The 15,722-nt window shown below is 35.1% G+C and overlaps 1 protein-coding gene and 1 non-coding gene across 7 annotated transcripts in view; one reads left to right on the top strand and one right to left on the bottom strand.

Annotated features, from left to right (window-relative positions):
• The window catches only part of Enah (ENAH actin regulator), a 146,044-nt gene that overhangs the window by 98,755 nt on the left and 31,567 nt on the right, over positions 1-15,722 (bottom strand). The gene's annotated exons all lie outside the window — the stretch shown is intronic.
• LOC144257066 (U6 spliceosomal RNA) lies at positions 11,434-11,540 on the top strand. Its single transcript, XR_013344377.1, has one exon. It is a non-coding gene; the product is annotated as a U6 spliceosomal RNA (small nuclear RNA).

Genomic DNA, 15,722 nt, shown 5'->3' with positions numbered 1-15,722 from the left:
GCTCTTGTCTTTCTGTTCATCTTTAAGTTCAACACTGGTCTCCAATTTCAAAAAGTAAAGGAATTGCTTACTATGTTTATTCTACCAGAGCTTCAAAAGGTACAAAGAGGCATTCATTACAGGCACACTCTGGCTACCAAACAGGGACAAGTCATGTTTATTTTCAAAGACAATACTTAGGGAGTATAAATCAGAAGGACATTGAAAAAGCAAATTAAGAAAAGCATCAGAACTTACCGAATGTAAAGTTTTAAAAATCCAACCATCAGCCAATATGCAAAATTTCAGAACTTTATGAAAACTCTTACAAACTTAAGCTTCATATGGCCATAAATGGTCAAAATAAAAACTGTTGAACATGTAGGGTCATAAAAAACAACGGAAAAATCACAAATGTGTTATGTATAATAAATGTAAATATTACCCAATAGCCTTTCATATATAAGGTTTTGAGGGATCAAACTTATTCTGAATCTTCTTCATCCAACTATAATACAAATCTTTTTCTGAGTGTTCTGGCTTGCTAGAAATTTCTAAAAAACAAAAATTTATATGTATGCTAAAAAAAGTATGTACTATGAGTAAAATAACAATAACACTATCATTTCACTAAATAAACCCAGAAACTTGAGCTATTTTTAAGTGGCACACACAAAATTGGAATTCTTGACAACACTGTGATTTTGGAGAAGAAAAAAAAATAAAATACTCTAAGAAGGTATTCCAAGCATACAGTCCACATTGTTTCACCATTTTTTTAAATTTTTTAGTTTTAGATGGATACCACACCTTTATTTTTTTATTTTTATGTGGTGCTGAGGATTGAACCCAGTGCCTCATACATGCTAGGTGAGCACTCTACCACTGAGCCACAAACCCAACCCTCTTTTACCAATTTTGGTCAGTGAAATTGTTTCTGTTTTTTCTAATTTTGGAAAATGTCAATGGCTTGTTGGACGAGCATGAGCAAACAGAGATTAAGGGGGAAATATAAGGACTTAATATAAAAAGAGGGTAAACAAAAAGATAGGAAAACATGTAATATATACTATTAAACCAATAGGAACTACAAATTGAGTGACTTATCCATTAGAAATATTAATATTTTAAATTGTACAAATGTTAACCTAAAACAAGGTAATATATTTGGCTGGGGTTGTAGCTCGGTGATAAAGCATTTGCCTAATGCATAAGGCCCTGGGTTCAATCCCCAACACCAAAAAAAAAGAATGTTAATAACAGTCTGTTAATAGCAGACCAAATAGTAGAAATCTTCCTTTTATTCAGCTAAATGAATAAATGCTTTTTATTCACCAAAAAGCAATGGATGTATTTAAATAGGAAAAAAAGCGGGATTTGAAAGTATAATTCATTGTTTAAGCCCCAACAGAAAAAAAAAAGATTACAAAATGGCTGCTAGCATATTTTAGTCAACATTAATTAGATATTAAAGTAGGGGCTATGAAGGGTAAAAACATTTTAAACACAACAGGCATGGTGTCAGGCTATAGTGCTGATTTCTCTCACAGGAAAATCTGCACAACAGAAAAACAAAACCATGAACCTAAAGATATCATGTTGCTTCTTAATCTCCAAAATGCAATTTAGGGAATGCCACACTAAAATCTCACAGAAAAAGAAAGAAGTTTAAATAGCATCGCCTATTACTTGAAAATGCACTAAGAATATTACAAAAAAAAAAAAAAAGCTTAAAACAGAGGTAATATAAGTGCTACGTCTGAAAAGTTAAGTGGAGAATTATTCTGATCAAATGGAACCCCAAAACAAGCAAGAGTAGCTATATTGATTTCAAACAAAACAGACTTCAAGTCAGAAGAGAAAAACAATGATCATAATCTACTGAGAAAGGAAACACCATAAATAACTTACAATTATAAATAAACATGTACCAAACACTGGAACACCCAATTTGTAAAAGCAAACACTACAGGAGAGAGGGAGATACTGGCCCCAATACAATAATATGGGTGACTTCAATAATAATAACAGTTCTCACCAACAAATAGAACTTCCAGACACTCCTCCCAAAGAAACCACAGTGCTAAATTGCACTACAGATAAAATGGACTTAATAGACACCTAAGGAATATTTAATTCAACAGCTGCAGAATACACACTATTTTCATCAGTACACAAAACCTTCTCTAAAACATATCATATATTCAGCTATGAAGCAAATATTAACAAATAACAAAAAAACAGAAATAATTTCTTGCACATTATCAGACCATAACAATGAAAGTAGCAAAAGAAACTGCAGAAAATATATCTAATAAGGGCACATCAAAAAGAGAAGAAAATGGGGCTGGGATGTAGCTCAGTGGTAAAGCGTTTGCCTGGCACATGTGAGGTACATGTGAGGTACTAGGTTCGATCCTCAGTACCACATATAAATAAATTAAATAAAGGTATTGTGTCCATCTACAACTAAAAATATTTTTAAAAGAGAGAGAGAGGGGCTGGGATGTGGCTCAAGCAGTAGCACGCTCGCCTGGCATGCGTGCGGCCCAGGTTCGATCCTCAGCACCACGTACAAAGATGTTGTGTCCGCCAAAAACTAAAAAATAAACATTAAAATTCTCTCTCTCTCTCTCTCTCTCTCTCTCTCTTTTTAAATACTTTTTTAGTTGTTGATTGACTTTGTTGTCTTTATTTTTATGTGGTGCTGAGAATCGAACCCAGTGCCTCATGCAGGCTACCACTACCACTGAGCCACAATCCCAGCCCTCTCTCTCTCTTAAAAAGAAAAAGAATTTTTAAAAAAAGAGAGAGAAAAAAGAAAACATACATGGAACTGAACAATACACGTCTGAATAAGCAGACAGTCACTGCAGAAATCAGGGGGAAGTTTAAAAATTCCTACAGTCAAAGGAAAATGAAAATAACCTATCAGAACCAATTGGACACAATGAATGCAGTTATAGGTGGACAGTTTGTAACCTGTAAGTGCCTACATTAGAAGCAGAGAGATTTCAAATAAATTGCCTAAATCAAAACCTTAGGAAAACCAAACCCAAAATCAGTAGAAGGAAATAATAAAGATCAAAGCAGAAATAAATGAAAAACAAGACTAAAAGAACAAAGGATCAATGAAACAAAGAGTTGATTCTTTTAGAGACCCCCCCCCCAAAAAGGAATATTACAATAGATACCACTAAAATTCTGAGGAATATTAGGAAATATTCTGAAAATATTATATGATTATATTCATCATTATGGAATACTTTGAAAAGTTATATGTCAATAAACTGGAAAATCTAGAAGCAATGAACAAATTTCCATACACACATGACCTACCCAAAAAGGAATCAATAAGATATTAAAATCCTAAATACATCAATAACAAGCACTGAGAGCGAAGCAATAATAGTCTCCTAATACAGAAAAGCCCAGGCCTGAATACATCCACTGCTGAATTTCACCAGACTTTTAAAGAACTAATACCAATGCTCCTCAAAATGTTCCATAAAATAAAAAAGGAACACTTCCAAACTCATTCTACAAAGCCAGAATTACCCTGCTACTAAAACCTAATAAGGGCACATCAAAAAGAGAAAAAACAGAAAAACTATAGACTAATTAATATCCTCCATGAACACAGATTAAGGAAAAAAGTTCAGTAAAATATACACAAATCAAATTCAACATCACACTAAAAAGATCATACCATGAACAACTTAGTTTCATTCCAGAGAGTCAAGGTTGATTCAACATATGTAAATCAATACAAGTAATTCACCACTTAAATAGAATCAAAGATGAAAATCACAGGTTTATCTCAGATACAGAAAAAGCCTCTGAAGAATTTCAACACCCTTCAAGATAAAAACCCTAATAAATAAAATGGGTATAGAAGGATCACACCTCAACATCATAAAAGCTATATACAACAAACTCATAGCCAACATCATACTGAAGAAAAAATTAAAACACATCCTCTAAAATCAGCTACAAGACCAAGGTAACTACTCCCACCACTTTTATTCAATATAGTACTGGAAACTGTAACCAGAGCAATCAGGCAAGAGAAAGAAATAAGACAGAAACAAGCAGGGAAAGAGATAATGTCAAATTATCCCTGTTTACAAATGGTCTGATTCTATACCTAGAAAATCCCCCATCCACAATAGCCTTTAAAAAAAAAAAAAAGAAAAGAAACAAACAAACTAGGAATAAACCTTCCCATGGAGGTGAAAGACCTCTATAACAAAAATCATAATATACTGAACAAGGAAATTAAAGATAACACTTTAAAGAGGAAAAGACATCCTGTGTTAATGGACATGGAAATTATTATTAAATGGTCTTACTACCAAAGTAGTAGGAGTAAGACGGTGGATACAATCGAAGTACATTATAGGCATATATGAAAATATCAAAGCAATCTACAGATTCAATGCAATCCCCACAAAAATACCAATGACATTCTTCACAGATCTAAAAAAAAAACAATCTTAGAATTCATATGAAAAAACAAAAGACCCCAAATAACCAAATCAATCCAAGGTGGCAGGGCAGGGAGGAATCCTGAAGGCATCACAGTACCCCATTTCAAAATACACTGTAAAATCCAATAGCGGTGTTAAAAATAAACACATACACCAATGGAAGAGAACAGAATACTCAGGAATAAACACAACTACAGTCATCTGATTCTCAACAAAGGAGTCAAAAACATATGTTAAAGACAGCCTCTTCGGGCTGGGGATGTGGCTCAAGCGGTAGCACGCTCGCCTGGCATGCGTGCGGCCTGGGTTGGATCCTCAGCACCACATACAAACAAAGATGTTGTGTCTGCCGAAAACTAGAAAATAAATATTAAAATTCTCATTCTCCTCTCTCTCTCTCTCTCTTTAAAAAAAAAAAAAAAAAAGACAGCCTCTTCAAAAAGTGTGCTTGGAAAACTGGGTATTACCATGTAGAAGACTTAAACTAGATTCCTACCTCTTGACATATACAAGAATCAACTTAAAATCAAAGACTTTAATGTAAAAAAGGCCTTTTTTTTCCCCCTCATTATTTTTTATTAGAGTAAGCTAATGAAACTACTAAGGGAAAACACAGATGAAACACCTCAAGATACTGGTACAGGCAACCATTTCCTAAATGGAATTCCAACAGCTCAGGAAACAGCAGCAAGAATTTACAAAAGGGGGAAAAGGTGTGATAGTGCACACTTATAATCCCAGCTACTCAGAAGGCTGAGACAGAAAGATTATAAATTCCAGGTCAGACTGGGCAATTAAGTGAGGCCCTGTCTCAAAGTAAAATTTTTTTTTTTTTAAAAGGGGCCGGGGGGGGGGGGGTACAGCTCAGCAGCATAGATGAAGCCCTGAATTCAATCCCTAGTATTGTTTAAAAATAAAGTGAGAGAGACTACCTCAAATTAAGAAGCTTCTACCCAGCAAAGGAAAACAATTAACAGAGTGAAGAGATAGCCTACAGAATGCAGAGAATCTCTACCAGCTATTCATCTGACAAAAGATTAATATCCAAAATATATAAAGAAAATTTAACACCAAAAGAACAAGCACTTTAATCAAATAAATGGGCAAATGAATTAAACACTTCTTTAAAGAACAAATAATGGAGGCTGTGGCTGTGGCTCAGTGACAGAGCACTTGCCTAGCACATGTGAGGCACTGGGTTCAATCCTCAATACCTCAATCAATCAATCTATCAATCAATAAATTAAAGTTTTTTTAAAAGAAGAAATAATAGCAAATAATTTTATTTTAAAAATTCCCAAATCAAGGAAATGCAAATCAAAACAACGCTGAGATTCACTCTCACTGCAGTCAGAACAGCTATTATCAAGAAAACAAAAAATAGCAAAAGCGGGGCTGGGGAATATAGCTCAGTTGGTAGAGTGCTTGCCTTGAATGCACAAGGCCCTGGGTTTGATCCTCAGTGCCACAAAAATAAAAATAATAACAACAACAATGCTGGAGAGGATGCAGGGAAAAAGGGATCCTTTTACACTGTTGGTGAGAATGTAAACTAGTATAGCTACTATTGAATCAGTATGATGATTTCTCAAAAAACTAAAATTACAATACAATATGATCCAGCTATACCACCTTCTGGGTATATACACCTACAGGAATCAAAGTCCATGTACAATAGAGACACATGCACATCCATGTTTATCCTGGCACTATTCACAATAGCCAAGTTACGGAATCAGCCTACATGGCATCTACACAATGGAGTATTATTCAGTGATAAATAATGCAATCATGCCTTCACAGGAAAAAAAAATTAATGGAGATCATCATGTTAAGCAAAATAAGTCAAACTCAGAAAAGACAAGTTTAGCATATTTTCTATCACATATGGAAAAGGGGTAGGGGGCATGAAAGGAGTAAATGGCTATTAGAAAAGGGGAAAGAACAGAGTTAAGAGTGGATGAGATCAAAGCATATTATATGCATGTAAAACAATGCCCAAAAAACCCTCATTTTGTTCAATTAATAGGGGATAATAATTATAATTTTAAAAAATAACTAAAACTTACTTCTTTTTATTTTTTTAAATGCTCCTTTTGGATAGATTATTCATAATCACCAAAAAAGAACATTCTCACAAAAACCTAGAAAACAAATCTAGCCAGGCATGGCAATGCATCCTATAATCCCAGCAACTCAGAAGGCTGAAGCAATTATCACAAATTCAAGTCCAGCTTCAGCAATTTAGTGAGACCCTGCCTCAAAAAATTTAAACAAAGGACCAGGGTGAAGCTCACTTGGTAAAGCACCTCTGGGTTCAATCCCCAGTACCCAAAACAAACAAACAAAAAAAAACTAAAATTAATCCACTAAAACTGCCATATTTTAATAAATCAGTTGATAAGCACTGATAGTCTAGTTAGTTATTATGTAGTTTATTCAAAAATCACAAAACTAGCACTTTCACACTAAACCAATAAAATAAGCAAACACTAGGGTCCTGAGTAATGCAGCTGAGCACCATGCACATAGACCTAAAAGGTCTCCTTCACAACAGCTCACCTGTTCCTTGGCAGAATGGAACAGTGTTTCTTATAAGTTGAACACTACATAATAATTTAAAAGGCAGAGACCACAAACAATGAAAATGTAAAAGGGAGACTTCAGCAGACTATAGACAGCAGCACAATTTTAGAAGCTGAAAAACAGACGGATTAATGGTAACTGATTTGGTAGGCTAGAGAAACAAAAGCTGTCTAGCAGAGTTATAGAGTGTGGGTACAAAGAGAAACACCTAGGAAAACTCAAGAATCAGTAATGGGGGCTAAAAAGAACTAGTTGAATTCACTATATAAGAAAGGAGTCATTCATCAAACTCCCAGATACCCTAACTCAAGCAATCTAACCAGACCCTGAGTCTTACACTCTGGAGAGTATGAATTAAAGGCACTGTAAATAAAGTCATCTTGTAAGATGAGAATTGAGTGAAAGTTTAAGCCACTGTATGGTAACTATCAGTTATCCACCACCCTAACTCATCCACAAGAAGCCTGGTAGTAGTCAGGTTTATTTTCTCAGGAGGAAAACCCCTCAAACAGAAAAAACAGGTGGCCTTTTTTATTTAAAAAAAAAAAAAAAAAAAGGACCTGAGGGTCTCTCAAAGCCAGAATCACAAGGAAAAACTATTCAAAAAGGAATATCATTCTATAAGTCCTGCTGATTAAAACAGACCTTGTAATTCATTTTTAAAGGAAAATAAAGGATTAGGAGTATAGACTACCTGCTTAGCATGCAGCAAGGTACTGGGTTCAATCCCTCAACCCCCCAAAAATCTTAAATCTGAGTAGACAGACAAGGAACACCCAACATTTGAGGGAAAAAAGGTAGGAACCAGAAGAAAGGTATGGGGGATGAGACATGGACACAGATAATACAGGGAACAGAAAAACTTTCAGAATATACATAATTAATATCCTCAAAGGAAAAGACATGCATATGTAAAAGGACATTTTTAAAAGCTTTTAAATTAAAAAAAAAAAGACAGTAAAACTTTTAAGACTGATAAAGGAGTCGGAAAATAAGAAACAAATACAGGACAAAATGAAAAAGATTAAAAAAAAAAAGAGTCCATTACCAAATAAATAACAACTTTCGAAGCATTGAAGGGCATATGTTTCCAGGTCCTTCAAGTAGGCTGGGGACATAGAGTACTTGCCTCGCATGCATAATGCCCTGGATTAAACCCTCAGCACCACCAAAAAAAAGGGGGGGGGAGTCCATCAAGAGCCCAATATAATGAATTTTTTACTAAGACATAACTATAAAGTTTCAGATCCCCAAAATAGAGAAAATCCTAAAGGTTCAAGAAAGAAAGAAAAGAGAGAGAGAGAAGAGAAGAGAAGAGAAGAGAAGAGAAGAGAAGAGAAGAGAAGAGAAGAGAAGAGAAAAAAGAATGAAAGAAAGGAAAGAAAGAAAGAAAAAACAGGCTTTTTACAAAGGATTCAAAGGATTAAAAATCAGACTAGGGCTGGGGTTGTGGCTCAGCAGTAGTGCGCTTGCCTACAATACGTGAGGCACTGGGTTTGATTCTCAGCACCACATACAAATAAATAAAAATAAAGGTCCATCAACAAATAAAAAATATTTTTTAAAAAATCAGATTATATCCTATTTTTTGCAGAAATTCTGGTAGAAGACATTAATTAGTATAATGCCTTGAAAATTCTAGGGGAAAATAACTTCCAAATCTTGACGTCTGAACATAGTCAATTACCTACCCAGAGTATGCTCTAATAAAGATACTCTTAAATATTCTGGCTGTAATCCCAGTGACTCAGGAGGCTGGGGCAGGAGGATTAGGAGTTCAAAGCCAGTCTCAGCAACTTTAGCAAGATCTTGTCTCTAAATAAAATATAAAAAAGGGCTGGGGATGTGGCTCAGTGGTTGAATGCCCCTGGGTTCAATCAGAAGGGAGAGAAAGGAAAGGAAAGATGAGCAGAGGTGACCAGAGGAAAGGGGAGGAGAGGGGAGGGGAAGAGAAGGGAGGAAAGGGGAAGAATGGGGAGAAACAGAAGGCTAATAGATCTCAAAGACCAAAGAATTAAAGGCTAATAGATCTCAAAGTCCAAAGAATTAAAATATTGATTCTGGTCCCAATAAGTCATTCAGGACCCACTGTAAAGTTATAATTAATTTGCAAGCTCTATAATTACTATAAAAACATTGGGTATACAAGAAACAAACAATAGTAAGATTCCCAGATCAGAAGATATACTTAAATTTTTAAAATATTATGTCAGTACTCAAAAAGTTTCAGATTTTGTAGCACTGAAGATTTGGATTATGTGCCTATAGTCCCAGCCAGTCAGGACTCTGAGGCAGGGTTGCTTGGGCCCAGGAGTTTGATGGCAGACTGGGCAACAAACAAAGCAAGCCCCACCCCGAAAGAAAAAAGATTCACATTAGGGATGATCAACCAACCAGTAAAGTATATGCAAATATTCCAAAATCTGAAAACCTCCAAATCTGACACCTCTGGTCCCATACATTTTCAATAAGAAATACCCAACCTGTACCAAGAATACTTGGCTCAGACAACTGATTGCTCCTTCAAAACTCTAGGTGGAGAGATCATTTTCTAAACTTAAAAATAACCAAAGAAATGAAAAAAAGGAAACAGCTTAATACTTCTCTACATTCAAAAAAGAACTAAAATTAAAAAGAAAAAAGTATCAGGTAAAGGGAAATATTTATTCTAATGGTGACAATGTAAAAAATAACACTAAAACTGGACCTAGCACAACCACTTGTAACTACAAAAGTTGTATTTGGTCCACATACAAATGCTCAAGAAAAAAAATACTGGAATGTTTATTACATTATAATATTCAAAAATTGCAACTAACTCAAGTGTTTACTCATCAAACTTAGAATTCATACAATGGAATAAAATCAACAATTTGGATGGAATGCCACAAACTTGATGTTAACTCAAAGAAGCAGATCCAGAATATATACACAGTGTTCCATTCATATAAGTACAAAAACAGGCAAAACTAACCCAAACTACTGCAATTCAGAAGGGGTTATTTTAGTGAGACTATGAATGGAAAAAGAGGGCATGAGGGGAACTGCTTCTGAATGTTTCATCTGAGGTGCTAATTACATGGGTATATTGAGATTCCAAGCTTTTTTAAAAAAGAGTGGTCAATAAGCACATTAAAAAAAAATGTTCAACATCATTAGTCATCAGAGAAATGAAAATCAAGAACCACAGTGAGGGGACTGGATAGAGTGCTTAGCATGTATGAGACCTTTGTTTTCCTGTGTAGCACACGCACATGTGCGCACACACAAAATTTTTAAACAAAACACAATGAGATACTACTTCACACTCAGGAGGCTGACCATAACAAGACACACACACACACACACACAACAACAACAACAATAACACACACAGTAACAAAGCACTGGTGAAGATGTAGAGAAATTGAAACTTCATAAATTGCTGGTGGGAATGTAAAATGGCATAGGCAAAGGGGAAACCAGTTGGCTGGTCCTCAATCAACTAAAAATTACTCTGTAAACTAACAATTCCAAGTTAATGTCCAAAGAAACTGAAAACAGGTTCTCAAACACTCATATATAAACTCATATATAAAGCCGCTCAATTCACAATACTCAAATAGTGAAAACAACCCAAAATGTCCATCAAAAGACGAATGAATGATCAACATGTAAGACATTTCATTATGGATATTACTGAGCCATAAAAATGAATGAGGTGGGCTGGGGTAGTGGCTCAGTGGTAGAGCACTTGCCTAGCATCTGTGAAGTACTGGGTTCGACCCTCAGCACCACATAAAAATAAATAAATAAAGATATTGTGTCCCTCTACAACTAAAAAATATTGAAAAAAAAAAGAGGACTGGGGTTGTGGCTCAGCAGCAGAGCGCTCGCCTAGCATGTGTGAGACCCTGGGTTCGATCCTCAGCACCACATTAAAAAAAAAAAAAAATTAAACAAAGGTATTGGGTCCAACTACAACTAAAAAATAAAATTAAAAAAAAAAAGAATGAGGTACTTAGGCTTGCTATGAAAAGGATAAATCTTGAAAATCTCAAACACAAGTCACAAATTGTACAATTTCATTTATATGAAATGTCCAGAACACACAAAAACTATAGAGACAGAAAGTAAATTAGTGGTTGTCAGGTACTGATGGCAAATAAGGAGTAAAAAGTTGACTATTTGGACTGGGGAAGTAAAACCCTGAATTTGATCCCAGCCCTGAAGGGAAAAAAAAAAGAAGAAAAGAAAGCAAGCTGATTTTTTAATGGGTAAGGATTCCATTGAGAGTAATGAAAAAGTTCAGATACTACTGCACAACACTGTGAAAACACTTAGTAACACTTTATTGTAGACTTTTAAAATTATTACCATGGTAAATTTTCTGTTATCTGTGCTCGATTTGGCATTACATATACTAAAATTGGAATGATACAGAACAGATTAACATGGCCCCTGCACAAGGATGACATGTAAAGTCACGAAGCTTTCCACATTTTTAATGGGAAAGACAGTAGAATGAATTGGACATAACTTTCCTATGTTCATATGAGTACACAACTAGTGTAATTCCACATCATGTACAACCACAAGAATGGAAGTTATACTCCATGTATGTATGATATGTCAAAATACATTCTACTCTCATGTATAACTAAAAAGAACAAATTTTTTTAAAAAACCTTTTTTTCTGTTATCTGTACTTTACCAAAATTCAAAACTAAAAAGAAAATGCCTAATGCTGGCCAGAATATATACCTTTTCCATATATCACTAATTTCAACATAAACTGAAATTAATCCATTTTGCCAAATATTTAGGCAATAAATATTAAACAATTCATATCTTTGCTCACAATAAAACACAAAAAAATTTAGATACAAAGCTCATTAAAATATTTAACAGTGGGTTAGTGGTAGATTTCAGTGGTGGTGCATACATACTCAATACCCAACATCAAAATAATTAATTAAGGGGCTGGGACTGTGGCTCAGTGGTAGAGTGCTCACTTAGCATGCAAGAGGCACTGGGTTTGATCCTGAGCACCACATAAAAATAAAATATTGTGTCCACCTAAAACTAAAAAATATACATATGTATTTAAAAAAATAATTAGAGGCTGGGATTGTGGCTCAGGGGTAGAGCCCTCACCTAACCTGGGTTCGATTCTCAGCACCACATACAAATAATTAAATAAATTTTTAAAAATTTAATTAAAATAAAGTAGTTATAATAGAAAAAAGAAACATAAAAGCAAAACTACCAGGAATGAGTAAGTAAATCACAATTCATTAATAAAATTAATAATGCCAACACTAAAAATGTCAAACTACAGAAGGCAAACACTCGGAAATGTTTACATTAAGAAGCAGGCATGGGGCCTGGGGTTGTAGCTCAGTGGTAGAGCACTTGCCTAGCGTGTGAGAGGCACTGGGTTCAATTCTCAGCACCACGTAAAAATAAATAAAACAAAGGTACTGCGTCCACTTACAATTTAAAAAATTATTTTTAAAAAAATAAGTATGTAAAAAGCAAATTACAAATTCTATAAACACAAGTCAAACTATGCATCCAAAAAAACTCAAAGTATGTTTAATATGGTTCTGGTATGGACACTAATTTTCTTTCCACTTTGTGTTCCTTGAAAAAAAAAAACACTCATTTTTATCTGAGGGCCTTTAGAACCGCTAACATCGTCCATCTGGAGTTCTCTTCCCCCTGCTCTCCACATGAATGCCCCTCATCTTTTGGATTAACTCAAACATCACTTTCTTAGAAAGGCCTTCCCTAATCACCCCAACCAAGTCAGTCCCTGCCCCGGTTGCCCGCCTTATCCCACTACACATTTATCTTCTAAACACTTAAAACAACTTTTAAAAATCTTTTCCCCTTTCCCCTTTAAGACAATATCTGGGGGCTGGGGATGTGGCTCAAGCGGTGGCGCGCTCGCCTGGCATGCGTGCGACCCGGGTTCGATCCTCAGTACCACATACCAACAAAGATGTTGTGTCCGCCGAGAACTAGAAAATAAATATTAAAAAAATTCTCTCTCTCTCTCCTCTCTCACTCTCTCTTTAAAAAAAAAAAAGACAATATCTGTCTGTCTGTCTGTCTGTCACACACACACACACACACACACACACACACACACCCTTACCTTGTTTATTTACATATCCCCAGGCCAGAGAATAGTGCTTGCTAGTAAAAATGTTTCTCAGGCTAAGCAATAAATACTTGATTAATTAACTTGTTCCTTCTACTTTCCCTTAGTAAATTTTCTGTCATAACCACATATTACTTTTATATTTTTAATTATAATATATAACTAGGTCAATAGACAAATACCACTTTTTTGTTTATATTTTTATTAGTTGTTGATGGATATTTGTTTATTTATTTATTTATATGTGGTGCTGAGAATAGAACCCAGTGCCTCACACATGTTAGGCAAGTGCTCTACCACTGAGCCACAAACCCAGCCCCGGCAAATACCACTTTTTGTGCCAAAGAAAACAGCTAAATTTGCTGAATATCCCCTAAGAACAAAGCAAGGATCTGTTTTTCAGCCATAACAACCACCAAAAAGAAAAAAACTTACTCATGAAAACTTCCAAATAAAGAAAGATGTTATAGAATAATTTGTAGCATATTTTATTAGATAGGAAAAAACAAAAGTTCTTCCTCCTCTCACATACCACTCAATACTTGACACCAGATTTTCTCCTAGACACCAAGTGAGTGTCCTATAATTTAATTACTTCTGACATTATCTACCTCGATTGTCCCCAACCTCAGATGCTAATCCCAAGTCCCAAATTTAAAAAATGAACTTGTTTCCAAGCAACAAACTACTAAATCAGGATTCCCACACTCCCATCCTGGTATTTGGTTAATTTGTCAATATAGCTCAAAAAGCTCAGAAAAACACTTTTACTTATGTTTACCCATTTATTACAAAGGATATCTTAAAGGATACAACTGGTCACATGAAGAGATCCTATGTAGGGCCAGGTCTGGAAGGGTCATGAATGCAAGAGCTTCCCATATCCGTGGAGTTAGAGTACATCATCCTCGGCACCAGTTCGTGCTTGTTCACCCACCTGGAATCTTTCCAAACCCTGCCCTTTTGGTCTCCTATGTAGGCACAACTGATTAAACCATTGGCTACTGGTAATCAGCTCAGCCTCATAGCTTCTCTTCTCCCTGAGGTGTGAAGTGAGGCTGAAAGTTCCAATCCCCTAATCATGGGCTGATACCCCTGGTGACCAGCTCCCCCTGCCATCAGTCATCTTTTTAGCACACAGAGACAACACTTTGGCAGTTCAAGAGTTTTTAAGTGCTCTGTGCCAGGAACCAGGGACAGAGATCAAATACATAGTTTTATTAGTTTAGTTTAGTTTTTTAGGTTTTGTTGTTTTTGTTTGTTTGTTTTGGTAATAGGGATTGAATCTAGGGGGCATTTTACCAGAGTTACTATTTTTTATTTTTAGACATGAGTCTCACTAAGTTGCTGAAGCAAAACTCAAACTTACCATCCTCCAATTCTCAGCCTCCCAAATTGCTGGGATTACAGGCATGGACCTCTTTACCTGGCTATCATTATTATTACATGAAGCCTACCTATTCTTCTTATTATATTGCAATATCACAATTACCTACTTTTAAAAGCTTAGAGACCTGTCTCAAATTTCTAATTCCATAAAATACTTTCTCCAACATCAATCTTACCTCTATGCTACCACCACATACCAATTCTCCCCACCAAACAGAAATCTTGAGTATTATTTTTAAATAGTCACATCAAAGGCCTGAGAATTATTTTACAATTCATTGGAAACAATGATAACATTAACTAAAGCTGAGAACATTTTAAATAGATTTAATTTTATTTTACTCATACAAGTTACCTTCAAATTAAAATATACTAGAAAAGCAGACGTAGTTTTACTACAGATCAATGTAGAAAAGCAGACAGTCTATGATCTGTAGTAAAATGTAGTTTCACAAATACATAATCATATATAGTACTCAAGTTTTAGAGATGCTCAAGTGGTAAAGTCTATACAAATACACCAAATTCAAAAGGAAAGAAAAAACCTAAAATCTGAAATACTTTGGGTCCTAAGCATTTCAGATAAAAAAAAAATACTCAACCTGTGTTTACAACTATACATTACATTCATACATAAAAACTAAAGAGGGGAACTGGGAATTCAGTTTTGGGGGGTTTTGTTTGGTTTTGGTTTTGTTTTTTTGGAAGAGAAAACATTATTTTTATGATGAAACTGCTGGTTATGCTGTGTAATAATCAAAAATGATATCACCAATCAGAACTACAAAATTAATCTAAACATCTCTAGAAGGGATAATAAAACATAAGTATTCCAAATTTACTAATGATTGGGAGAACTGGGCCCATCCACTAAATTGAGGTTGAATAACCCTCAGCAGTTTGAGCCAAAACTTCAGTTGGCTTCAGGCCAACAATAGAAACCTTGGGCAAAAAGAACAGGACATTTCCATCTGTCAACCTAGAGCTAGATGAAATATAGTAGTTTACTAACAACTGTGGCATCAATTCTAAAACTGAATTTAAGTTTGAGCCATAAAATAACAAGAAAATAGGCAAATGAACATTGAAACCCTTGTTCATTACCCTTCCATCCAGGCTCACCAAATGTC

This window comes from Urocitellus parryii, chromosome 9 (genome assembly GCF_045843805.1).
Source record: "Urocitellus parryii isolate mUroPar1 chromosome 9, mUroPar1.hap1, whole genome shotgun sequence".
NCBI classification, from domain to species: Eukaryota; Metazoa; Chordata; class Mammalia; order Rodentia; family Sciuridae; genus Urocitellus; species Urocitellus parryii.
This window is presented reverse-complemented; position numbering and strand designations above follow the sequence as displayed.